This window comes from Seriola lalandi, unplaced genomic scaffold (genome assembly GCF_002814215.2).
Source record: "Seriola lalandi dorsalis isolate HSWRI2012SDOR001 ecotype SW California unplaced genomic scaffold, Sedor1 jcf7180002054879, whole genome shotgun sequence".
Classification (NCBI taxonomy): domain Eukaryota; kingdom Metazoa; phylum Chordata; class Actinopteri; order Carangiformes; family Carangidae; genus Seriola; species Seriola lalandi.
Genome location: NW_019525432.1, coordinates 1,514,743 through 1,542,498, shown reverse-complemented (window position 1 = coordinate 1,542,498; position 27,756 = coordinate 1,514,743).

Genomic DNA, 27,756 nt, shown 5'->3' with positions numbered 1-27,756 from the left:
ATGACGTTTTTATGACCTTTTATGCCTTAATATGCTGGGATATTTTTTGACGTTTTACGCCATACTATACTATGACGTTTTTTGACATTTTTATGCCATACTATACTATGACGTTTTTTGACATTTTTAAGCCTTACTTTACGATTATGTTTTATTCCTCACCATACTATGACGTTTTTATGACCTTTTATGCCTTAATATGCTGTGATATTTTTTTGATGTTTTATGCCATACTATACTATGACGTTTTTCGACATTTTTATGCCGTACTATATTATGACATTTTTTAAGCCTTACTTTATGATTATGTTTTATTCCTCACCATACTATGACGTTTTTATAACCTTTTATGCCTTAATATGCTGTGATATTTTTTTGACGTCTTACGCCATACTATACTATGACGTTTTTTGACATTTTTATGCCGTACTATACTATGATGTTTTTTGACATTTTTAAGCCTTACTTTACGATTATGTTTTATTCCTCACCATACTATGACGTTTTTATGACCTTTTATGCCTTAATATACTATGATGTTTTTATGACCTTTTATGCCTTAATATGCTGTGATATTTTTTTGATGTTTTACGTCATACTATACTATGACGTTTTTTGACATTTTTATGCCGTACTATACTATGATGTTTTTTGACATTTTTAAGCCTTACTTTACGATTATGTTTTATTCCTCACCACACTATGACGTTTTTATGACCTTTTGTGCCTTAATATACTATGTTTTTCTGACATTTTACGCCATACTATACTATGACGTTTTTGACATTTTTAAGCCTTACTTTACGATTCTGTTTCATTCCTCACCATACTATGACGTTTTTATGACCTTTTATGCCTTAATATACTATGATGTTTTTTTGACATTTTACGCCATACTATACTATGACTTTTTTTTTACATTTTTACGCCATACTATACTATGACATTTTTTGACATTTTTAAGCCTTACTTTACGATTATGTTTTATTCCTCACCATACTATGACGTTTTTATGACCTTTTATGCCTTAATATGCTGGGATATTTTTTGACGTTTTACGCCATACTATACTATGACGTTTTTTGACATTTTTATGCCATACTATACTATGATGTTTTTTGACATTTTTAAGCCTTACTTTACGATTATGTTTTATTCCTCACCAAACAATGATGTTTTTATGGCCTTTTATGCCTTAATATACAATGAGGTTTTTTGACGTTTTACGCCATACTATACTATGACGTTTTTTGACATTTTTATGCCATACTATACTATGACGTTTTTTGACATTTTTAAGCCTTACTTTACGATTATGTTTTATTCCTCACCATACTATGACGTTTTTATGACCTTTTATGCCTTAATATGCTGTGATATTTTTTTGATGTTTTACGTCATACTATACTATGACGTTTTTTGACATTTTTATGCCGTACTATACTATGACGTTTTTTGACATTTTTAAGCCTTACTTTACGATTATGTTTTATTCCTCACCATACTATGACGTTTTTATGACCTTTTGTGCCTTAATATACTGGGATGTTTTTTTGACATTTTTACGCCATACTATACTATGACATTTTTTGACATTTTTAAGCCTTACTTTACGATTATGTTTTATTCCTCACCATACTATGACGTTTTTATGACCTTTTATGCCTTAATATGCTGTGATATTTTTTTGATGTTTTACGCCATACTATACTATGACTTTTTTTTGACATTTTCATGCCGTGCTAAACTATGAAGTTTTTTGACATTTTTAAGCCTTACTTTACTATGTTATTTTATTCCTCACCATACTATGACGTTTTATGACCTTTTATGCCTTAATATACTATGATGTGTTTTTGACATTTTACGCCATACTATACTATGATTTTTTTTGACATTTTTAAGCCTTACTTTACTATTATGTTTTATTCCTCACCACACTATGACGTTTTTATGACCTTTTATGCCTTAATATACTATGATGTGTTTTTGACATTTTACGCCATACTATACTATGACTTTTTTTTGACATTTTCATGCCGTGCTAAACTATGAAGCTTTTTGACATTTTTAAGCCTTACTTTACTATGTTATTTTATTCCTCACCATACTATGACGTTTTTATGACCTTTTATGCCTTAATATACTATGATGTGTTTTTGATGTTTTACGCCAGACTATACTGTGTTGTTTGATTCCTCACCAAACTATGGCGTTTATATGGCCTTTTATGCCATACTATACTATGATATTGTTTGGACGTTTTATGCCATACTATCCTATGACATTTTTTGACACTATTATGCCATATTATAAATGTGACCTGTTCTGACATTTTTAAAAATTGCTATAGCAGGTCGTTTTATTCCTTAACATACTATCATATTACCTTTTATGCCTTTATGCTTTACTATACTAGGACGTTTTTATGTCTTACTATACTATGACATTTTTACGAAATTTTATGCGTTACTATACTACAACGTTTTTTTTTACTTTTTTTTGCCTTACTATACTATGATGTTTTTCTTACCTTTTTTCTGCCTTACTATATTATGAAGTTTTTTTAACCTTTTTTTTTTTGCCTTACTATACTATGACTTTTTTTTACTTTTTTTTATGCATTACTATAATATGACGTTTTTAGGAAATGTTATGCCTTACTGTACTATGACATTTTTTTAAACTTTTTTTTGCCTTTCTATACCATGACATTTATAGGAAATGTTAAGACTTACTGTAATATGACATTTTCATGTTATTTTATGCCTTACTATACATTTTTTTACTTTTTGTTGCCTTGTAATAATATGACATTTGTTGGTATTTTTATACCCTACTATACTTTGAAATATTTATGCCTTGCAAGACTAGGAGATTATAACGTTTTTTTACATTTTTAAGCCTTACTATACTATGACGTTTTTGTGATATTTCATGCTTTACTATACTAGGACGTTTTTATGTCTTACTATACTAGGACGTTTTTACGAAATTTTATGCGTTACTATACTATGATGTTTTTATGAAATTTCATGCCTTACTATACTATTACGTTTTTATGCATTACTGTACTATGACGTTTTTATGCCTATTACATTTTTTTATAACTTACTATAGTATGATGTTTTTATGACTTTTTTTAACTTACTTTACTGATGTTTTTTATGCCTTACTATACTATGACGTTTTTGTGATATTTCATGCTTTACTATACTAGGACGTTTTCATGCCTCATTATACCATGACGCTTTTTAATGTTTTTCTTGCCTTATCATTATACTGTGACATATTTATGACATTTTATGCTGCATTATACTATGATGTTTTATGTTCTTATGCCATAGTGTACCATGACGCTTTTTAAAATTTTTTATGCCTCACTATAATATGTGTACATTTTAGGCCTTATCATATGCTCTGATTCTTTACTATTCATGAAGACATAAGTTTATGACATATATGACATATATGCATAAAATGCAACTTTATTAAAACAACATGCTTATCAAAATTCTACATGTTTATGTATGATTTTCTTAATAATTTATTTTTAAATTGAAAAGTACATGTCTATCTTTTATATTTATACATATAAGATGAACGAATGTTGACAGGCTTTGGGATTAATATACATTCATGTAACATATGTCTCTAATATAAACAGACTTACTAAAATACATATTTCTATTAACTAGACATATATGTCATTATATATTGTTCTAATTTCTGACCGGTTTCATATGTCATTTTTTAATATATAGGCTATTAAAAAGCCAATCTCTTTGTTTCTGAGGGATGGCGGGGTTGTTGTCGTATTTCATATTTTAAACATATTTCATGTTATGAAACCTGCATTTTGGGGACCCATTCATAACAACATCACTTGATAGTGTTTCAGAGAGCACACCTTTAAAAACACAAACTTCAAAATTTCTTTCAAATTTTTCCAAATACAATTACTACCAGCTTTTACTCTGTTGATTGCACCCATGAGGTCTTGAAATCAAATGCAAATAACAGGCCAAAACTACCAGGCTGCCAGCTTGAAGGAGGATGTTTTGCTATTGCTACATAGCTAGTGTTAGAAATAACAGCTGTTTACTTACCAGTCTAGAAGAAATGTTGCAAGTTCAGCATCAAACTTTATTCCATTACTCACCAGTCACGTTTTTTCTTCTACTGAGGTTAGCATGTTAACCAGCAAGCCCAGGCCTGTCTTGTCATTTTCCAATAGTGACTCACTGTAGCCTCCACTCTGCCCTGATGACATAGTGCTGCTCAGAGGGAGTATTATAATCTCTTGTCTTGTAAACGTGATGGCTCATGGCTCCCAGCAAGAAACCACAATGGGCGCCAGAGAAAACTTACAAATAGCCCCTTTAAACTGTGTTTTATTCATTATGACCAATGATGTTTTGTCAAAATTTGAGCACACACCTGTGGAGAATATTTCTTAGGAATTTTAAGAAATTTAATGAATAGCTTTTACTCTGAAGTTGCAATAAAACTAATAAATTTTAAATAAATCAAAACCTTGACCACAACAATCCAACTTCTTTGCAGAAATGTTTATTCTTGAGGGACTTCATTGCCCCTGAATGTCTTCTGAGGCAGAAAATGCTTCAAGGTTTTTTATTGCCTCCCACTAAAGTCCAAATATTACCACAATATATCACAAAATCCCAAAATGTGACAAAAATTGCAGCACAAATTTTTCATTAGTGAGGAAAATAATCACCAGAAAGGATCAGTGAGAACCTTCTGATCCTGTTTAGATTCATATAGTGTATCTACACACACACACACACACACACACACACACGCACACACACACACACACACACATGGACACACAATCTACTGCAAACCACCAAGCTGGCCTTTTTCTCCATTACCCTCCTTGGAGACCTCATTCACACAAGTTTGAGATGATTTTGATCTCAAACAGAATGCACTGAACCAGCAAAACTGCTCTTCACAATTCAGTCCCATGGCACACACACAAACACACACATACACATATACACATAAACACACTGACTGACACACACCCACACACACACACACACACACAAGATTATCTTATTCCTTCTGCTTGACATGGCTTTTGAAGATCAGTACCATTTTCTCTCTTTCCACACCTGGGCGGCTCTCAGGATTGGTTCAACCAGGAGTCACAGTGAAGCATGTTAATGGTGGCTTCTAGACATACAGTATATATTGGAGAAAAAAATCTCTACAAATATGGGTAGCTAGGCAGGTGGCATGTTGTTGGACTGATTGAGCTGAAGACCATGTGGATACCGTAGACATACAGTATATCTTCATTGAATAAAAGTGAGGAAATAGAAATAATTAATATGAGAAGTTTTCAAAATCGATTCCAAAATTTTATTCATTATACCATAATTTCCTGCCATTAGAGAGGAGGAACAAAAACAGGAGCTGAAACATTTAGAGTGTCATTTCTGCTTTCCATCTTGGTGGACTGACGGCAGTGGGAGAGTAATAAAGCACCTTTACACTTCATTGCCTCATAAATCCTAATACATTTCATAAATGAACTGTTGCACTCGCCGCTCTCTTACTTACCTCCTTGTGTTCATTTGGCTGTGTGACTGCAGACAGATTCATTTACCAATGCCTCCAAGCCAGAACAGCACTGCCACTGGGACCCATTTCAAACGCGCTAAAGTCGCCCTTACAGGATTACAAGCTCGCGTTCCTCCATTTCCATCACCTCAAATCAAATGTTGCTTTAGCTGGCTTCGCAGAGGTTCAGAGCCAGTGTGTGTGTGTGTGTGTGTGTGTGTGTGTGTTTGTATTTGTGTGAGTGTGTGTGGTAGTTTTGTATTGAGTGGGTGGAAGATGGCATGCCGCAGGGACCGGTTTGCCACCCTGTTTGATCACTGTAAATATGAGTTCCGCCTCTTTTTGTACCGTGAACTCAAGTGATCATTGATTTTGCGCAAACTGGATGTGAATTCTCGTCACCTCAGGGGAATATGAGGGAGTACTGAATGAGTTTATTTTTCTAATTTTTTCTATTTTTGCCGTGAGAAACCAGTGTTTTCAAGGAAGTTCGTGAATATCGCATGTTGCAGGACTCTGATTTGACATGGCTTTAATTTTTTTTTTGTAAGGTTCAGCAGCGGGTATATCAGAAAGACACAAAGGAATGAAAGTAATTAAAGACAACAATTCATTTCCGACAATCTGTAAAACGATTTTTCCGTCATATGTGAGGCGCAAGGCCGCTGTTTCAACACCTGCTCAAGGCTTGATCATCAATGGGCTCAGAGTCGGGGGGCAGTGGAGGCCAATCAGTGTGAATCCGTTCCCTTTTTCTTCTTTTAATATAAAGACATGTTTTCTCTCATCCAGGGAGACATTTGTGTTTCGGCCTTGCTTTGTGAGTCATCTCGATGAATGATGAGGACATGGCAATGCTGGCACAAGTATAACACGCTAGATTTGCTGTGGAAATGTGCCGTGGCAAACCCTCAAAGAGACATCAAGGTCTTTTGCATCGAAGTGGAGGCAGAGGGAGAGAGAGAGAAGGAAGTAGAGAGGGAGGTTTTGGGACAGGAGGGAGTGTGTGTTAAATAAAAAATCTGTGATAGTGTTTTTTTTGGAATGCATGATCTTGTGATGGTTTGTATGTGTGAGCACTTCTGTGTTAACATTTATTAATCTACTTCTTTTCTTTTGATTTTTAAAGAGAGTGTAAAACCTTTTATGGACATACGAGGAAATTTAGCCTCCAGCTAAGTGTTTCCCATAGCAGTGACTGTGATGCTAGAAGAGGTGCTGTCTCTATGGTGCGCTACTGACTGAAAACCTTATATTGTATAGCCAACAACTGCAAAGCTAGCAAGCTATCAAATCTACCTTCCACTTGATTGGAACTGGCTCCCTGGGTCATGATACAGCAGGCGCCTAGACTTGAATACACAAAAGATTTTGTTGGATAGTCGTAATATTTTTTTTTGCAACATTTGAAAGTTTATTTAATTTATTTTTTTTATTTCAAATTGCACATTAAGCAGGTTAATGGTACCACACCTGTCACTCCCTAGCTGGTTGACAGTGATATTATGAAGTATCTTTAGTGCCTGCCCACATGGGTATTGCACCAATCAAATTGCAAGTACTGACAGTGTCAGTCAGAACCAAAAATCCATGCCTCATACACTAATGTACGGAGCGCTATCACTGCAAAAAACATCAATGACATACAGTATATGTAATAATATCTTAATTCGATTTGTTTACTGTTTTTTTGTAGTCATTTCTTGTCTGTGGTTTGTCGTAGCACAAATAAAGTAAACCTTGGATTTCCTTCCCACACACACAGGGTCAGTAGACAAACTGGTTTAAAACATTGCGGCTGTTGCCTGTGGCGTGAGCATGTGGCAGCTCACTAATCTGCAGTGATATAATTGCGACTGAAAAGAGTGCATGCAGGATCTGCGCTTGCCTTTTGAAAGTGCAAACAATCCGTTCTGCACAACTGGCCACCCGAGAGCACTGATGGGTGATTCATTCTCAGTATGTGCTGCACATATTGCACATACTTCTGGTTCCTGCAAAATTTAGCAGCAAAGGGGAATCCACTGCACTGAAGAAGTCGCTTCTTTGTAGGTGAAACAAAACATCCAATATTCCACTCAACTAGTGTTGGTCACCTCTGCCGACAGTGGACATTATTCGAGACAAATAAAAGGAATGTTTAAAGAAACTACCTGGGGGGTTTGTTGGGGATTTCTGTGCAGAGGCAGCTATAGTGTTCTGGCACTAGATCAGAATGTACAGTATAAATGTTCAGAGGTTATACAGAAGGAATGAACAAGCAGACATATACAAGGCCACAATGTGTATTTGTACAGCCTCTATATCTCTGCTTGTCTTAATAACTCCACAGTTATGATACAGTGTAAAGGACATAAACCTGAAAGTTCCCCTCCTTTGCTGTTAAAACTCACATCGTATCTGTCTGTGAGCCATTTTGTACTTTCTGTATTCCTGTCTGAGTAATTGTGTTTGTGAATATACAGTACAACACAGAGGACATGCAGAGCACTCAAGCGTAATCTGGTCCTAATCCCTGCCAGAGGCATCCAGCATCTGGATAATAAAGTGAGATTTTATTTTTTATATCCCTGTCTCGTAGCTGTGATGTCACTACCTGCCATAACAACAGCTGCATTAAATCACACGACCTACCTTGACCTCTCCACCTGAAGAAAAATCCAATCATGGGTGTATTTGAGGTCAGTCTCGTTTGCTAGTGTGTTTTGACTTTACTAAACTGTCAATCATACCGTCTTTCAAGTGCTCATTCAAATAAACCTGCCGTGAGTCACACGGCTCGACATCACACAGAGGGAACACACGACTCCCCATGATATCAAATGTTGTCTCCCTTTGTGTGTGTGTGTGTGTGTGTGTGTGTACGTGCATGCGTCCGTGCGCAAGTGTGTCTCTTCTGCCAGTTTGCATGACGAGCGAGATAAAAACCCCAACACCATGGGTAATTAATAAATCAGATTGCAATGATGGAACACTGGGAAGGCGTTGTTCTATTAATCGCCATCCCCGTACTTTTCCAGTATCTTCCATCTCAGCGTTGCCGTTCGCGGCTCCTAATTAAATTGTACTTTCTGTCGATTGTGCTCATTACTCAAACAAAACCAATCAGCGGCCTGCAGCTGGGTCTGGCGATGTAGATAAATACAGGAGTAAATGTTGGCTGAGGAACACAACATGGGGTGCGTCGTTTGCCTCGATTGCAAAGACAACACGGCGGCGATTCCTTCTGGGTGTATTTCAGCACAGAAACAAGTCATTGCTTTCGCCAAAGACTAAGGCTCTCTACCAAAGAAACTGTCTCTTTATAGTCTAACAAGGCCTCATCTGCTTTGAACAAAGCCAAAACAGCAACGTAACAGGTGAGAAATTTTTCTAACCTAAACCTCAGTCATCCCTAAGATATCCACCCATATGTATCAGATCTGCTTTAGATAATTCATTCAGTACAGTTTCCGCTCATTGTAAATGCCACCAGTGGGAGATACCAGCTGTATCTCTCCTCCTGTTGCTTTATTGCTGAAAGATTCACAAAAATATCCCTCTGGTTATTTGTTTCTGTTAGTTTTCAACTTCCTCCCGCTGAAACACTTCCAATCTCACCTCTCTCCACCTCACTCCTACACCAGCTCAGCTGCATCTGCCTCACTTCAGTACATCGCTGTGCATTTGGACTCGTGACAGACTGCGCTTGTGTGTGTGTGTGTGTGTGTGTGTGTGTGTGTGTGTGTGAGTATGTGTGTGTGTGTGTATGTGCGAATCTCTCTCCATCTCATCCTCAGAAGATAGCCGGCACTTAAAAAGAGCTCCTTATAGCTTTCTGTCAGTGTGCTAGAGGCTTGAAAGCAGAGAGGTCTCTGCAGTGCTGATGGAGGTTCTACCTGATAGGATGGGCCTTTTCCCCGACACCTCGTCCACCTGACCAGTCAACCATTCCACTTAGACACATGCCGCTTCCACCTCAACACTACAAAGCGCTTGGAGGGAGGCGGAGGTGTGTGTTTGAAGAGATGACAGCAGCTAAAATAGGGAGGGCTCTGCCATTAAAGGGAGTTTTTGTAGTTAAAATGAGGGTCACAGCAGGCGAGTGTTTTGCTCCAATGCAGTTTGATGGATAGCCAAAAGTCCAAATTGTCCAGGGAAAAACTTTGGAGTACTGAAATGGATTTGAGCTGCCTTTTTTTCAAAGATATTCTATCTTCTGTCTGAAATTTTTTTCATGGTTATCTGAAGGCTGGAAGATCGACATCAGAATAGCAACAAGAGGGGAATGAAAGCTCAAGAGCTGTTCATTTACAGCTCAGCTAGCTTGGTTCGTGAGGTAAGGAATTAATGACATTAAAGGCATTAATGACACATAATAAGGTTTTCTTTATTTTTGTTTTCATTCGATACGCTCATGTCACTAAAACATGAAATCAAATATCAGTTACATAAAATTACACCTACATAAAATTAGACAGTACAAACAAACAATACCCCACTGTTTGTCATAAGAATAAAAATAAACTGATGCCGTTATGAACACGCTCTTCAATTTCTCTAGAATGAGCTTGGATTTGTTTAATTAACCCACATGACATTTTATATATACAATCAAAGGTAGGAGGAAAAAGAAGTTGAAGTTAATGAACATGTATTCCGTAATAAGAATTCCACATAAACAGGCAGACAGAGGATTTAATGTAGGAGTTAACATGCTATAGCTGGAGGTGTTGTCTAGAGCTTCGCGGATGGCTAAACCGTCATTCGTCAAAAAAACTGCTCAGACAGGTAACTGCTGCCAAATTAACAAGTAGCTTCATTAGTTCATAAATTTGCTATTGCTACGTAGCCAACATTAGCATTAACAGCTGTTTAGTTACCAGTCATGACGAGAACTTCAGCTACAAAAGGTTATAATATGCCCTCTGAGCAGCGCTACCTCTTCGGGGCAGCCTGGAAGCTACAGTGACTCGGTATCGGAAAGTGATGAGACGGGCTGACCGGGCTGGGTCTAGGTGGGTTCAGCTGGTTAACATGCAACTTTAGTAGAGGAAAAAAAGTGACTGAAGAAGCAAAACAAGAGGGCTTCGTTCCACCCCGGAAGATAGCTCTTGGCAAATAAAGGAATGAAGTTTGATACTGAACTCGCAATGTTTCTTCTAGACTGGTAAGTAAACAGCTGTCAATGCAAAGGTTGGTTATGTAGTAATAGCAAAACTTACAAATAGCTCCTTTAACACGCAAATACTGATGAATATTTCCACTCAGAAATTAAATAAATACTTCAAAATGTCAATCTAATCTTTTAAGCCAGTTGAACATTTTTGAACATCTGTCCTGTGAAATCAGGAGAGCATGCTCCTTTCAAGCAGCACCCTCTGACTCGGCTCTTGGTCTCAGAGTATCTCCACTGGGGCAGTTTGGGGTTAAATGTCTTGTGGAAACAACACATGGATGATTGCTACTGGGGTTGAGGGGGGGCATTATTCAATCAGTTTCAACACACATCTATGAGAAATCTTTCCAGCAACACCACCCACACACACACACCCACACACACACACACACACACACACACACACACACAGTGCTATTACATACACACTCCTTTGGAAAAGTGGGATGCTCAGCCGCACTTGCAGAAAGACAGAAAGACAAGTGATGCAATGTTTTGCCCGTCACAGCCCTGGTTGGCTGGTGTGTGGGTGTGTGTGTGTGTGTGTGTGTGTGTGTGTGTGTGTGTGTGTGTGGTTGCAGGCAGGGCGGGGTAGGTGGGTGGGTTTGCAAGTGACAGGGCGAGATGGTGAGAGAGATAAATAGTCACACTGAGGGAAGCGATAATGGACTTTTCTTGTCTGCACTGTGTCGGCATCTGCAGACGGCGAGGCCAGAGCGATGACAGACATGCTGATGTGTTTAACTGTTCTCGCTCAGAGAGTGAGCGAGCCGGAGAGACGGCAGCGACAGACAGCGAGAGAGGTGGGGGAGGGGGTGGAGGAGAGAGAAAAAGATGCTGATGCTCTTTAACTCCCTTCCACATTGCCATTGGCAACAAGACCTCTGTCGCTGCTCTGACAGATGCATGGTAATGATTCCCGCTTTAGGTAAAACCCGTCAACGCCTTTTTTGTTGCACATTCTCAATCTGTCCCTCTCTTTTTGTGTGGTTTTCTTTGCCCTTCCCTCTCTCGCTCACGCTCTGTCACGCACATGCACACACCTATCTTTCCATCATTATCACCATAAGGAATAAGTGAGAGTGACAGAAAGAATAGGAAGCGAGAAAAGGCGAGAATGTAGTCATGTTGCAGTGATTATCTTTTTGTGACTTTAAAAATTAAAGGATTCACACATCTGACATAAAAACACATTTTCTCACTTACTACTTACTTACTTCTATTTCTACTTTCTATCCATGCAGATAGTTTGATTTCAAGTTTTTTTTTTCAGGTTTTTGCTGCTCGCAGCATTGGAAAATGACATTGGAACTACTTTCTACCTTGGTCTGTGTATTGTCTGGAGTAGCGGCACTATCTCTGCACTTCAAGGCTTCGATGGACATGATATTTCCTGTTTGAATCATCAGTAAAAAAAAGGGGAATAATTGCGTTAGACACTACCCAGCTTTTTGACAAAAAAGATCATGAACATCCAACTTAAACCCAAGTGGAAGCTGAAGTTTACAACTTGAGGAAGTGGATGATACATTCAGCAGATTAGACAGTCTGTGTTGGTCGATTTCTGGAACCAGCATGGCGATGCAGCTTTCTGAATTTGATGCTTATTTGATTTGAATTTGTACCTTTTGTACTGAATGTGAGTGTTTGGACTAGAAATAGACCGAATGTACTGCTGAACTGAAGACTGAGAATCCGTGTTGTGGAATGTGTTCACGTACTGTTCATTTTAAAATGTATCTAAATGAGGAGGAAATTGTTTAGCTTACAAAAAGGTGAACAAACTGCATTGTGACTACGGATATTTAAAGGGTGAAACATCTCAAATTAGAGGGGTAAATTGACTTAACTCACCCTTACAGTTTTCCCGAGGTATTAACCAAGCTCCTATTAGCAAGAGAAGGTAGAGAGAGGAAGCAGGACAGAGCGAGAGACAGTGAATGAGGAAGGGAGAGTCTCAGTTGTCTGATCTATTGGTCACTTTGTCTTCTAACTGGTTTTCCCTCGCCGTGCAGTTCGTTTGTCACTGCCAACACAAGCTCATGTCTCACTTTCCCGAGGACTTGTGTGCATGAGTATGTGTATGCGTGCGCCGCTACTCGCCGAGACAGAGACAAATGGGCCGACTCCCACTGGTTACATGTGTTTGCTCTCCGTCAGAACGCTCTGCCATGAGGTCTGGACCTGTACGACACTGAGGGTAATGCTCTCTCTCCCAGCGGTCCGCAGGAGTTGCTAGTTCAAAACCCCCGTGCCTGGAAACTGGCACGTAAGGGGGTTACGGCGGCTGTAGGTTAGGGAAGTAATCGGAAAGTGCAAATTGCGCTCCTCTGGAACAGATGAGAGAAGCGTTTTTGTCGGACACGCTTGGCTGACACACTCATTCACGGGGGGAAAAAAAAAGGCCTTTTCTCTCTCACACATTCTCTCTAATTCACTTATAACACACACCTGTCTGGCCTCCGCTAATCCTAGCAGCTCCATTTATCCATCATCCTCAGCACCTGTTCATCAAAAACCATATAACGACCTCAATGCAGTGACAGCCCAATCTGCCAGAAGGCAATGACATTAGTACCACATGAAAAAAAAAATCAGCCTTTTGAAATCCCTGTGTAACACAAGTGCAAGTAGAACTTTTTGTCCCAGTTTGGGGGTTGACATTTGCCTGTTTTTTTTTTCTTTGCCATCAGCAGAGGATTTCTGATGAACAAAGAGAATGAACACTGGATAAAGAGCTGGACTGGCCTGCAGAGCCACCGTCCAGAGGGGGAAATAGTTTTGTTTGATGGGAGTTGTGTTCTAAGCCCCGCGGCCGGCGCTGGGTTTAACATCTGCTGCTGTCACACTCAGGGACGAGGTGCAGAACACTGAGGCACATTAAAGTACAGCCCACTGCGCACACACTCTCTCTCTCTCTCTCTCACACACACACACACACACACACACACACACACACACACACACGGTCAAAGACATAAAGGCTCTGTCCTAATATCCACCACAAATCAGCATACTGAACCAAATATAAAGCTCCAGTCAGCCCTGCTGTGGTAAAACACACTCTGTGGAGCACTGCTCGCTGCTTCCTGTGAAATGTTTGTCTGACCTTGGAAGTTGAAAGCAATATGATGCAACCAGTGATGCAGAGTGTAAATAAAAGCGTGAGTAAACACCTCACCTGCTATCCATCGGACTCATTTTAGACTACAGACAAAATGAGGTTTGACTAACTTGGGATTACTTCACTGCATCCTTCAAACAAAACGTAAATAACAAGTCCTGTCAGACATTTGAGATGATACCTAACTTGATTGAAAAGATAGAAATTTAAAAATATTTATTTTCAGTTCTTGCCAAAGGGGTGTGAAAAGGCTGCAAGGCTCGGGCATCTCAGCACGGCTCTGACGGAGCTTGCATCTGGACACTTTGTTTTACCGAGCTGACAAGTGTGGAGTGTTATAAATTCAGTTATCTTGCATGTCTTTGCGTCAGCTCAGACAAATGTGGTTTGGTGGTGTTCGAATCAAGCAGGAGCACTGGTGTTTGGGAGGAAATATAAATGCGGGTGCTCGCACAGAAAGACCTATTACTGTAATGCAGAGCATGAATCACATAAAAGTCTAACATCTCTTAAAGTCTCCCGCCCTGGGCTTTCTTCAAGGTAGTGTCATCATCTTTAATATACATCTGTTTAGCCACGGAAACACACACACACACACACAACTAGGATTAGACATGCACAGATACAAAAATATAGACTTACATTTGCTGGTATTCAAGTGGAAGCGTACACTCACACAGTCAAATAGGAAGAGGAAGGCTCATTGTGACCACACAATGAACAGTTTACTCAAGGTGCATGTTGCCGAGCAAAAACAAAGCGGCCCATTGTTGTGTGAAAAAAGTTATGCAAAAGAGAGGTGATCTACCTGTTCTGATAAAATTATGTTTTCACTGCAAGCAGGAAAAACTGACAGATGGTAGCATGGACGATGTCTCAGTAAACAGGAAACAGAGAGAAAGCGGTTGCCAGAGTGCAAACAAGCAGGTGGGCAACGGATTTAATCATTTTCCAGGACTGTCTTTGTGTGTGTGTGTGTGTGTGTGTGTGTGTGTGTGTGTGTGTGTGCGTGTGTACATGAGTTTTTTTTGTGTGTGTGTGTGTGTGCGTGTGTACATGAGTTTTTTTTGTGTGTGTGTGTGTGTGTGTGTGTTTCCGAATCTGTCAATTAAGTGAGAAAGCCGTTCGAATCCTGGAAGGTGAGTGAATGAGGAGAACCTGGGTAAAGGTGGTTTCCATGGCAACCGCTGCACTTAAAGCACTTTCCCCCGCTGTACCCATTTCACCTTTTGCCTGCGGTGATGGTTTCCACACTGCACAGCCCAAAAAGATTTCCTGCTAAGTGATAACAAAGAACTGCGGGGAGGGAGCCGTACGCATGGGATAGGAGCCGCAGAGATGACAGTAATGACAAGCTCTTCCTGAGAATGAAGCGCCTTCACAATTTCACATGCCGTGTGGGAGAGAGGTGAGGCAGAATGGAGTGTGTGATAGGCAGATCCATAAACGGCTACAATAACAGGCTCGTCAGCGACTGCGTTTGAGTCACGAGAACTCTCCTGTTAAGCTGGATCCATTTATTGCAACAAATGATTATGAGGTTATTTTAACCGCTCTGCTCTAAAAGGCAAAAATCAATGCAAACATGCTCTAGGTTTCACTGGCAGTATAAACTGTAAATGCCCCCCTAAGGTAACAGAGCACACTGTTAGAAAATCTTTCAACCTCCACTTGACTGAAATAAATTATGTTATTCTCCCAGTTTCTAGACCTGAATGTTATTTTGAGAGTTTGTGGATGCTCGTGCGTTGTGAGAATTGGAGCTGTTTGTGCATGTGGGACGCATTCGAGTGTGTGTGTGTGTGTGTGTGTGTGTGTGTGTGTCTGTGTGTATGTGTGTGTGTGCGTGTGCAGATGGCGCTCCAGCCAATTAGAGAAGGAAAGTGGAGAGGGAGCCATTATTGCGCAATTAGCTCTGATTGCTTCAACATTGTTTTGGTGAGCTGCAGCACTCTGTGAAATGACCAAATGCTGTGTCCCGGGCCTCCAGCTCCGTCCCCTCCACCATCAGCGAGACTGCTGGTGCTCAGAGGCAGGCAGCCGCATCCAGAGAGAGCGGGAGCAGGACTGTGCATATATCCACCGTTGTCATTAAGCCTGCCCTCTGTTCACTCTGTTGATCTCTTCTTCGTCCCTTTGCTTCGCCTCTGCTGTTTCTCTCGCTCACGATTTGCCTGATCCAATATCACTCTGTATTTCAATCCCCATGCGTCTACTTTTTCACTTAACTCTTCTTCAGCAAGTCTATTTTTTCCCCAATGTCTATTTCATTTACTTGTTACCACTCTGACTCTGTTCCTGCTTCTGTCTCATGAATGCTGCTTCCATTTTTACCAGAAATATTTCCTTCCTGCTTTTCTTGTATTCAGCTTTGCCATTATAGAGCACCTCATATTTACAGTTTTTGTTTGTTCTCCTATTTGAGAGAAGTAACTAAGGAGACACTTTCTGCAAATTTTGCATGATATTAAAAAATCTACAAGGATATCCACAAGCTATTCCACAAGCCTGGAATCCTTATATTGCATTCCTGCCTTACAAAATGTGCAATAGTATCATAAAAAGTACACAAACCTCTGCACATTTAAACACATTTAAGGACATTCATCCTCCTTAGGGACTAGCTAAAAAGCTATCCACTGTATGGCTGCCAGTGCTTAAGAGTCTAGTGTGACAGAGGACATAATGTTACGGGGTATTTCTGATGCAGTATTTTAAATAAGTAATTTGTTTTACTCACAGTTTTAAAGGACAAGTTTGAAATTTGGGCAAATTCACTTACAGCTATTGCTTTCTTGCCAAGAGAAGATCGATAAATTACAGTAACTATGGCGCCACAGCCAGGTGACAGGTAGCTTAGCTGAGCATAAGCAGGGGGAAACTGTTATCCGGTGACACACTTAAGTAAATCCACAATTAGTCATTTTTACACTTCGTTTTTTTCCCCAGTTAAGGAGCAGTTAAACATTTTGAGCTATCATGTCTGTGCATTAATTATGAGACTGTTAGCTTAGTTTAGCATAAGACTGGAAGCAGCTAGCAAACAGCTAACAAACAGTGAGCTTGGCTCTGCCCAATGGTTAAACAAACGACCTACCAACACCTCTGAAGCTCATTAAAAGAGAAAATGCACCTGATGGCATCACAAGTATGCTAATTGGCGTATTACTTCACCTAGCGACATTTAGCGACTTCTCAAGCAGGCTTTAGCTATTTTCCATTGTAAGTAGTTGCAACACTGAGCTGAACAAAGCATACGCATTATAAATGAATCTGTCAGATCATGGTCTGTGTACAAGATATTAAATTGTCTATCCTGTACTGTGAATACATGACATAGAAAACTAATGAAAAAGATTTTTCTTTTAAATTGCATGTAAAAGCCAGATCTACATGGCCTTTATACTACCATTTGTTAAATTTGGTCATTGGATAAAAGATTGCATTTATCACTGCAATGGCTTGGATCAATATTACTCTTGTGAGGAGCGGGGTTAGGCAGCAAGGACACAGTATGATAAATTGGAGAAATATATGAAAGTACAGAAACCGTTATTGGAAAAAAAAAAAAGACAAATATCCACAGAGGTGTAATTCGATTCTATTATATTCACAGGTATCATTTTTAAAACTTATTAAGAGCTGGAGCTATTTTATAGTGGAGTCATCCTCGAAACTCCACACTCATATTTAAATTTGAGTGTAATCTTGGTGGCTGTTTAGGAAGCTGCAGTGATATCAAAGATTTTACTGTACCCCTCAGTGCATGTGTGTGTGTGTGTGTGTGTGTATGTGTGTGTATGTGTGTCAGGGCTCGGCGGAGGCATGGATCTTTTGACAGAGCAAGAGTTGAAGACGACGGGGAGCCTCAGCACTGGGGTAAATTTAGGATGCTCAACAAGGAGCTGCCTGCTCTCTCTCATTCTCTGCCTCTATTTCTGTCTCTCTCCCCTCATTCTTCTCCCTCTTTCTCTCTTTCACGCACTCCGTATCTCCATCACACCAGGTCCCCTTCTGTCTCCTTCAGAGTCGGTTGCTTCTCGGTGGGGTGGGAGTAAAGTGTTGATTGGTAACATGCTGGCAAATGGCGGGAGATTGGAGGTAGCCTGCTGTTGCGAGCTCATGTTGAGCCCACACCCCCTTTCGGCCTGGTCTGGCAGGAACAAAAGAGACGAGACGATGGCAGGGGTCTCACGGACCAAAATAAAAACAAAATGAAATGCCACAGAGCGAGAAAGGCATTCTCAGCTCTTCTTTATTGACACTTCAGCCACAAATGTAGGTTTTGTTTTTAGCTTCACTTGTCAGAACGTTTTCCAGCATGTTTGTTTGGGCCTAAATTGTTGTTGTGTTTGTTTTGATCAATGCATTTGACTACAATTGAAGTAATTTCCATCAGTGCACAAGGAGCTTCTTTTGTTGGTATCTTAGCCTGTAATTAACAACAACAGTAGAGCTGGACAGCAATCAAGGGAATGAGGTGCAATCAAGGTCCCCTGTTGGAAACACATAGATTGCGATCACTGTAAATAGATTACGTCATTGAGCCACCAGGACACCCCAACCCCAGAAATGACCTACACTATATTTTACATACAGTGGGATCACAAGGTAAAGGAAAAACCTGCAGATGCAGATGCTTTTACATACGGCACAAGGGCTCACCAAATGGTTTGATTGGTATGAAAACGATGTGAATCATAAGCTATGGCCTTCACAGTCAACAGATCTCAAACCCCTTGAACACCTATGGGAGAGTGATGTGTTGGTTGATGCTGTCCATCACTGAGCTCAGAACAACTAATGAGGGATTATTTTTTGGGAAGAATAGTGTTCATCCCTTAATTAGACTTCAGCAGACTTGTAGAATCTATGCTAAGGTGTACTGAAGCTGTTCTGGGGACATGGCTAGGCCCAACACATTATCTTTTTATCCAACCAACTGTTCCATCCCAGGTCAGATGATATTGACACTCAAAATCGTACCATGTGTAGTGTTAAAAGACTTATAATTTTTGCTTTCTGTTTTCATAAACTCCTGTGTTCTCTTGAGGCTCAAGCTGCCGATTTAAGGGTGAAACCACTGAGATTGGTGATTTTTAACCACCTACATGTGTAAGAGCCTTAAAGGTTATATACATCTTAGATTTCAGCTGCTGCCACCTATAATATTTAAAGATTGTAATCTACGGCATGGAGGCAAACAATTGAGGGGTTAGGGGGGAAAATGACAGAGACCTACAGTCTTGGATATTTTGTCATGGTTGAGGAAGGGCAACAGAATACAGCTTAACTGATATTTCAGCTCTAAGGACACACACAAGGTAGTTTTGAACAGTTTTTGTGTGCAGTGAGTGAGAACTTCTTTATGATTGACTTCATTGGATTTCAGTGTAGAGCAGAGCTATAGCTGACCTTAGGTTCATCTCACTCTAACAGTATGAAATACATTCATATCCAGCTCAAGCGTTTACAGTCTTTGTTGTTTATGACCCTCAATTCACCATCTCCTCTGAATTTCATTTAGCATTTATGTATGCTTTGGGCTTTAATCAAAATAGGAGCCAAGTGGTGTTGTAAATGGGGAAGGTCACGGATGAGAAGAGTCAAGCTCAAGGGGAGAAAAAAACAGGTGTAACACTGGTGTAACCACAGGGATGAGAACTCAACAGCACGACTCGGAAACAGGCAGAGTTCAGTGAACAAGTCTCTTGACAGAAAAGGGTTCGGTACACGGGTAGACAGTCAGTAGGCAGACAAACAAATCTGATAAGGTCCAAGCTAAATCTAGGTCCAGGAAATCATTAACTAGAAAATCTAACACTATGAATAATGGCTAGAAGATATGACACATGAGACACAGTCGAACTAGCACATAGGAAGGGGAGCCCAGTGACTAAATACACTAGGAAGGGGAAGACAATGAGACACAGGTAAAGCCAATCAGGGTGGGGCAAACAATCACAGCACTGAAAAACACATAAGTGGATCTGCAATGAGATGACATGTGAGTGGCACAAAATAAAATGGAAATTATGAAAATATATGAAAACATGACCTGAAGGTACAGCACGAAACATGACAACAAAGTCAAATAGGGATATACGATGGGCCAGGAGGTGTCGTTGCGAGGACCCCAGGGAATGAAGCTAATGATTTTTTTTACATGTCTTCAAAAAAGGAGATTTTATGAAGAACTACTGCGTCTTTGTTTCCATAGAAACATGACAGCATACTGGACTCCACCATCGAGCTGGATGGGATGATTCGCCACGGAAACAACAGGGAATTATCGCTGCCTGATGGGACATGTGCGTCTGTACCCACATTGAATGCTGCATGAATGCTGTGGTTGTCTCCAAAGACTGCTGATGGGGTTTACTGCTGTTGTTATTGTAGCAAATGCTAATTTATATTATTTATTTATCATGCAAATTTAAGTTTTGCTGAGGTTCCACCAACATGTCAAGTTTGTTACAGGAGGAAAACATGCACTGGACCTTGTTTTACAGCCAAGCTCTTGCTTCTAATGTAAGAGTACACACTAACTCTTGAGCCTGTGTTTGTCCGTCTGTTCTACATCACACTCAGGTCCATGAGGAGTGATTTTTCCATATCTTTGCAAAATCTATTCTGACTACCGAGACTAAACAGTCTGATCTGTGTTGTTGGTAAAAAAACAATTATCATTGTGGTGTCAAGACATTTAGGTTCATCATCCTTTTAATCAGTCATCTGTTGGTCAGCTGCAATTCAGCTGTTTACTACAGCAAGAGGAAAATATGGACCACACTAGAAGATACCTTTTCATGACAATAGCAGTAAGAAATCTCTCTTAAATTAATTTCATCTGTCCTGTATCATGATTTTGTGCTGTCTGTCTTTCCTGTGCTGAAAGTCTCTCTCCTACATCCTGCTGTTTTCTGCCTGGACATCCTCACCTTTCTGTACTTCTTCCTGACTGAAGAAGTGTTTGGATTATTCCTTTGAACTGACACTAAAGACATCAAATGTGCAGTATGGAGGAAAAATATCTACAAATAACTTATATGATACGGTGACTATAGTTGGGAAGCATAGGGGAAACATGGGTCTTGCAGAGTTGTAGCATTTATTTACTGAGAAATAGCCTAAAGTGCACAAACATTGCACTGTACAGTCACTGCTACAGGGCTGACCTCTAACTCTCTGCTCCAGTTGTCAGCCTCACCCCTTTCTCTCTCTGTCTCTCTCTCTGTCTGCTACACACACAACATATGTACTGATCTGTTCATGAAAGGAGCTGCTCTACTCCTGTAACAATATTCTGTCTCCAACTTCTCAAACCAACAGCAGCTTTTGCAGAGATGATAAATCACAGTGTAATTTGCATTTACGTGCTCCGCTGCATCTAAACGCTCAGGAAGAAAAGACTGACTAATGCTCAAGTTTAGTTTAGTCTAGTATAGTGTGTCCAAGGACAGCTTGACAAGGATACTTTGTCCATAGCCAGTCACCCGTCAAAGATCCCAGGATTATCCTCAATGTGCATGCAGATATGCAGACGTCCAAAATATGCTGCCCCCCCCCCCCTTTGACATGCCCCTGTAGTCAAGCTAACTTCCAGAGACAAAAGCCTACTACAGCCACAAGTGGGAAGTGAATCACATGATGGATGCAAACAGGCAATATCAGATTCTTGTGACAGAACGTTTTTGTGAGATCGGATGTGAGGAAAGATATCGCTTCCACTTCAATATCATTCTAATTGATGTATTTTTAGGTTTACCTGGTCAAACGTGACTGCGTGCTACTGAATGATATATACATTATAATGTATATACACATTATTTTATATGTGTATATACATATGAAGTAATCTGGTCACATTCCAAACTAAATGTTTTGGGCGGGTGAAACTGCCAAACCTCCCTCTCAACAAGTTCTCAGTCCAATTCCTGTGTACCACAGAGATAAGTGATTTGAACCAAGTAGGTGTGAAAAAGCCTTAAATGATGCCACATTCATAAATGTGCCAAATGGTGCCAGGGACGGAAACACAGCACACGCCACCCCTACACACTCCGAACACAAAGCCAGAGGCAGAAACATGAGGATTTGCTAAATGTCAAGTGACTAAGAGGGCTGTGTGACTTTTCTTCATTTTTAAAAAAAACCAAAAAAAAACCAAGTGACTAGACAGTGCATGGTGGGGAAAAGGCTTTGGGTGTTTCAGCAGGAAAAAAAAATAGAACAGAGAATGGGGAGAAAGGAGTTATGGGGGACAAGTAAGCTTGTTGAACTCATTGCCAGTTTTCCACTCTCTTTCTCTCGTTGAGGAAAGATTAGCTGGTGCGCCATAAAGGTCACAATGGTGTAGTCCTTTCTGGCTGTGTCAACCATGGGATTGGATTGGCCAGCCTTCAAAGGGAGGGATTACCATCGAGCCGGAAGCTAAAAGTAACCCAGCGCTGACGGCCCAGTTCACAGCCAAATGACAAATTACAGCTGGTATGGTAAGGTCTGTGGGCCAGGAGAAAGTGCGTGTGTGTGTGTGTGTGTGTGTGTGTGTATCTGTGTGTGTGACTTGGTGCTGCAGCAGACAGATGAAGGCTCCTAGAAGCTGGCTGAGTTCTTACTCCATTATACAGACGAGTGCCTCTATTCTCTCGCTGTCTCCACTTCACACGCCGCGCACACACACACACACACACACACACACTCACACAAACACTCCCAGAGTTGAAGTCCGCATGACTTCGCCGCCCTCTGCCTCCTCCACCTCCAGGACAAAGACATCAAGACACAAACACCCACACACACACCTCTAATCTGACTTGCAAGCAGGCGTGCCCTTCAAAGTCAAAGGAACTGGAGCAGATGAGACAAAGATGGACACAGTAGCGGTGATGCTACAAGCAGCCACAGGAGACACAAAGGTAACCCAACCCATCCCTGTTTATTGCTATTCATCGCCCTCCTGTCAGCCACACAGCTTGACCTTGGCTTTGAATAGCTGCCTTGTATAGAGTCGTGAAGCTGACAAAATCTTTGAAGATGAATGTACAGTATTCACAGTGTAAAAACAACCAGTGAAGCAGATGAATATATGAAAACACATTAAGGGATTTTTGTTTTGCAGGACACACAGGTGAGGCGAAGTAACCGCTGCTAATTGTCACAGCACATTTGCACGGATTGTATTTATTTGCCCGTTACTCCGGCTCATTGACCGCCGGTGTTACGGTTGAGCACCTGCGACCAGGTTCACTCCCTGGTCAAAGCTTGCTTCTGCTCCCAGGTCCTCGGGGTCCCTCTGTCATTGTCTGTTCAGGGGACGCCTGAGAGAGCAGTCATTTCCTTTACACTGCTGAAAACTGCTGAAAGATCACAAAGTGAGATCCACACGCCGTGATCTCTCACTTTCTGGATTTAAACACAAGCACACTTGTCTTTATTAATCTTCATGTCCTGTAGCTACAGTATACTTGCAGGGTTCATTACAGGGTGATCAAAATAAATGAATGAGCAACGATATACACTCTGTTTGTGAAGCACTTTTCAGGATTAAGTGCTTTTATATGCCAAAAAAGGAATAACTGATAATAACTGCTGAAATCCAGATGAGTGGCAGATAGAAAATATTATACTTTGTCCCATAAATGCATAAACATGCGAACTGAAACCCACACTTCCAGCATAACACCCCTGATGAGGACGCACACAGTAGTACACAATAATACTCAAATTATCTCATTACAATTCATTCTTGTGGAATGTGCAGAATGCATCAGCTTTCAGATAAAACGATTTGAACATTATACTTCCTTTACAGCATCTTCCTCCCTCCCCGTTGGGAGAATTTATATTATATAAAATAAATGTTGTTAACACCCAGCTTGGGATATGTTTGCCATGCGGTGACTTTTGAATTTGCAGAATGGTAGGAGAATGAGTTTGGCTATAGGTAAACCAGTCCATTCATGTCTTCTGCAAATAAAACTCACCAGGTACTCAGTAGGTTTAAAAGACAAAGTAATTATATAAGGAGGGGCATTACCATCTTTAAAAAAATGATCCATCTGTGTCACCAAATGCTGATAGCCATCACAGTCAGATTATCAGCCAGGAGAAGTGGAGCCCCAGAACTCCAGAGACCCTGATCTGCAAACCCTTTCTTGGGGAGGATTATTCCCTTTGTCAAAACCTAATCTTGAAAGACTTCATTAATTCAGTTCAGTCAGCCAACTCACATGAAAGGGATTATTATGTGAATGTAGAATAAAGAGTTGTGTTTTTTTTTTTTTTGGCATTTTGCCTTGATTTGATAGTCGACAGTCACAGAGAGACTGGAAACACGGGCAGGGAGAGGAGTGCGAGGAGGATCAAGGGTCCCCGTGCAGATGTTACAGTTATGTGATATGGGCCTTAACCTTTCGGACTCTGGACGTCCTGTGCAGAGTTGATATGTGGGTCTTGGTTCACTGACCACACAGAAGTACCAGGCCCAGCACTGCAGGGAGTACGAGGTGTCAACAAACAACGACGTGAACGAATAACATGGCACTGGCTTACAGGCTTCATTTTGTGCTTCTGTGTTACATATCATTAAATGAATGTGTTGAATCAAATTGCCAAGCAATATTCCAGCACACGACTACTGCTCAAAATGCTCAGGCAAGCAGAGGAACAAGTGGGTTACTGGGGGGACCAGTATGCTGTTCCTGTCGAGCTGCATTCTCCCGTCAGATCTGTTTTTCAAAAGCCTAACATTAGCCTGGGGAGTGGCAGCCGCAACTTTCCAGCGCCTCATCTGTGTGTATGTAATATTTATAAATGAGGCCTCAGGAGGCTGTTGAATGGGGCAGGTGGTTTTGTTTCTGCAGAGGCATACAGGTGGGATGCTTGAGGCCACAGGTTATAGTCTCTTCAGCTATTGCCGGTTGCTCAGCACAGTGACTCGCTGGAGAGCAGCAAAGCCAGCAGACATCACTGACTCATCCTCCCTCTCTCTCTCTCTCTCTCTCTCACACACACTCTCTCTCTTTGTCTCTCTCTCGCATTTTTCTCCATTTCACTTGTCCACTGAGGAGTCCTGAGCTCCTCGAGACACGCGCTCAGTTTCTACTCAGACATAAAACGGCAGGTGCAATGTGTGCAGGCTCGCACCTTCTCTCTCACACAAGGATATATTTGCATACTGAATAATTTGTTACATATGAGGATATATCATCATCTTTTTATACATACTCTTCCACACATCTGCAAATGTATACGTCTGCGCTCACTTACAATATGACTAATTCATCCCAGCATCTGTGATCAAAGCACTCCTCGAGCTGGAACTCTACACGGCTACACAGGCTTTATCTCCTGGTAGCAAATCTACATGTTAAATCTACATGGCTTTGTGCATGCCCAGCTTTTCTTTTTTCTTTTTTTTTTCTTTACCCAGTCTTGGTGGGAGAAATGAGGGGAAATGAGTAAATATTGATGCACATTCTGTTCCCTCTCAGCCTCAGTCCATCTGGATCCACAGTGGCCCCTGGAGAACAAACAACCTGAAAGAAACTCTCACTCTCACTCCCTCCCCTCCCCTCCACCAGACCTCCTCTCTGCCTGTGTGCCTCCCCTCTCTTTGTCTCCTCTATCCGTTGCCCTCGCACCTCGTTAACTTTTTACCATCCACTCCACTCTGCTTCTCGTCATTCCCCATCGCAATACTCCGAGAGAGATGCTTGGGTCACATTTCATGTATGTGTTCCCAGTTACAGCAGATGAATTATGGATGAACATCCATGGAGCAGACTACCAGAGATCTCTCGCTGCTGTTACACACACACACACACACACACACACACACAAACACACACAACCTCCTGCTACAAAACTACTGCCCTGAGCGGGGGGAGACGTTATGATACGGTCATTTAACAAATGCTTTTATCTTAAGTGAACAGTAATACGTGGTGTATTTTTAGCCTGGACCTTGAGGGGATTTTTGCCAATTGTTGGGATACGAGAAGCAAATACACTTTACTCTGCAGCCAGCTGAGTAGTTGCCTTCATATCATATTGTCTGTGCTCAGCCTTAGTCCATATGTAGGGCACAGAAACAGAGCCACTAGAAAAGATGTCCTATTCCCTGTTATCATCTGTTGGAAAATAAATATCTGAGCATGTCCACAGCCTCAGAAGAATCTGTGAGTGTTTGCGCAAGCCATCCGTGAAAGTGAATAGTAAACGCGGCGCCTCCCGTCACAGCTCCCTCATTGCCTAGCCCCCTTTTTCCACAGCAAGTTTCTTTCTCAATCTTCTGCTTCTTCTGCTTCTTCTTCTTCTGTCTCTTTTATTAAACAGAATCAGTTTTTCTTGTCAGAGTCCTCCCTCGCTCCATCACTTTTTAATAACCCTCCTCTCTTTAATGAGTTCTGTTATGTACACAGGGGGCAGCGGCTAGGGGCCAATTTGTGATTTCACATCAGATCAGATCAGAGAAAGCTAGGAAAATAAAAGAGTAAAAAAAAAAAAACTCACGCACACACACACACACACACACACACACACACACACACACACACACACACATATACACACACACACATATACGCAACTTCCTGCGTATCACCTCCTTTTCCCTGCTGCGCTCACAAGAGAGGCTCCGTGCATCTCATCTCGGCAGTCTGGGGAATAGTGCTGCTCCCTGAGACGCCATTTTGGAAGCATCCTCTGGAACAGCGAGTCACCGGAGAGAGCTCCTTGGAGGGTGAAGGGGAGAGAGAGAGCAGCGGGGAGAGGGATGAAGAAGAATGCTGATGTGTACCCACATGAGGTTAGTTAACTTTATACTTCCAGATAAGTCTAACGAAGCTCTCCTGTTCTTCCTCGCTGAGTTTTGTAGCTGGAACAGTTGTGGAGAGGTGAGGGATTTGGTAATGGGGGATACACACTGCAGAAATTCTCAGCATTCACACCTGGATGTAGTTTATCTCTCCCAGACTAGTTTGCAGAAGAGGACTGCACATAACTCAGACGGTGTCATAACCCCGCACAATTCTGCTTCCCTGAGAGCTGCTGCACGTGTTGTTTTGCAGGGCTGACTTGGGCTTTACATTGGACTGGGAACTTTTGCAGAATCACAACATGGGCCGGATGATTCAGTCCCCTCAGTCTTTTTAGTATCCGCTCACTTTCTTTAGAACAAGGATAAATAAGCATGGAGACAGGAATCATTTTTACAAGACAATTAAAAAGACTCTTGAGGATTGTTGAACATCTCATTCCCCAAACTACCATGAACATACCGCTGTTCACAGACTCCACTCTTCTGGTTTGTGCTTTCCATGAGATTTTGGGCCCCGGCTACAGGGATTTTCTAACATTCAGCCACAAGAGCATTAGTGAGATCAGGCGTTAATGATGGGCAGTAATCCTGGCTTCCAGTTTATCCCAAAGGTGAAGAGGGCACGGCTCTGCTCAGGCCAGTTCAGTTCTTCCGCAGCAAACTAGGAAAACCTTTTCTTAATGGACTTGGCTTTTTAAATGGGGGGTCACGAAACAGCAAAGGGCCCTCCACAAATTGTTGAAAGCAGACTGCAGGCAAAAATACAAACTTATTGCCAGACAAGAACACAAACATTGGACCATTCTGCAAATCCTAGAGTCAAGTTCACTAAAGTTTTTTATATTTTTATTTAATTTCTTTTATGTCCAATACAAAGGACTCTGGCTGGATTCAAACCGGGGACACTGCCCCAGATAAAATGAATCACAATAAGCCACATTGCTTGTTTTTCTTCTGGCCCAGTATCCGCCTGGTTTCACGGCCCAAATCTGGCCTATATACAGCGTGATTGTCAGATACTGCTTCCACATCTGGACCAATTGTGGTGCAGACACA